We start from the raw sequence: 936 nt of genomic DNA on the forward strand, positions 1-936 counted from the left end.
GTGACTCACTCGCCGTCCGTCTATAAAAATCACGGAAACCGTAAAACTTTCGTCCATTCGGGCAAACCAAGTCACATCACTAATATTAGCCGATGTAGCGAGAAGGGCAGCTAAAGCTATTTATCATTAGCGATTACTGGGCGGTACCTCCCCCCTCCGCAGGACCGTCGTCCCTCCCCCGGGCCCAACGTGACCTAACCTGATTTATTATGGCCTGTGGCACTTTGCTGCGTTGTCAAGGCTCCTTGTCAGAATATTCCGCTTGTTTTGCTCAGGTACGGTGTTTACGGACATGGAAATAGTTTACTGTTGATTTTAAATGTTTATTTATTGTTGCCAGTGAATAAATTATTTAGTAGTAAGTAAGAACGTCTTGTGGTTTCATTCGTATTGTCTGTTTTTGTAGAGGTAGTATGTTGTGTTTTAGCTGGGGGATGTTGTAGGCAGTGTATTTAGTGGCGCGATGGAACTTTACAATGTTTTATAGTGATAAGCGAAGTAAAATCCCAGAGAAGATTAAGTAATCAATTAAAAGTTGTTTATAGGAGTCGTGATTTTTACTATTAGTCGAGTTCTTTGCTTATCTTGTCATATTGTTTTATAAAAAAATGCAAATTTTCAGAGATAAATGGATATTAAAATAAAACATAGTTTGTCAGAAGTGGGATTCGAACCCACGCCCACAGAAGTGGACTGCGACCTGAACGCAGCGCCTTAGACCGCTCGGCCATCCTGACTTGTTAGAGTCATCCAAAACTGTAGCACTATATATTCTGTTATTTCATAGTAATATAACAATTCGCCACAATTCACCAGCTGTATTAGTCACGTGGAATAAGAGGCGAGTCTATTGGCATTTACCGCGTGGAGAAGGCACCTGTCTCCGGACTGATAGCTGAGCCGAAAAATAATAAAGCTTTTTTAAAACTATATTCT

General features: G+C 40.7%; 1 non-coding gene across 1 annotated transcript; it reads right to left on the reverse strand.

The window, feature by feature from the left end:
• Nucleotides 1–653: 653 nt before the first annotated feature.
• Trnal-cag lies at nt 654–737 on the reverse strand. Its single transcript has one exon. It is a non-coding gene; the product is annotated as a tRNA-Leu (tRNA).
• Between the last annotated feature and the right edge of the window lie 199 nt (nt 738–936).

The sequence above is a fragment of the Manduca sexta genome, chromosome 16 (genome assembly GCF_014839805.1).
Source record: "Manduca sexta isolate Smith_Timp_Sample1 chromosome 16, JHU_Msex_v1.0, whole genome shotgun sequence".
Taxonomy (NCBI): domain Eukaryota; kingdom Metazoa; phylum Arthropoda; class Insecta; order Lepidoptera; family Sphingidae; genus Manduca; species Manduca sexta.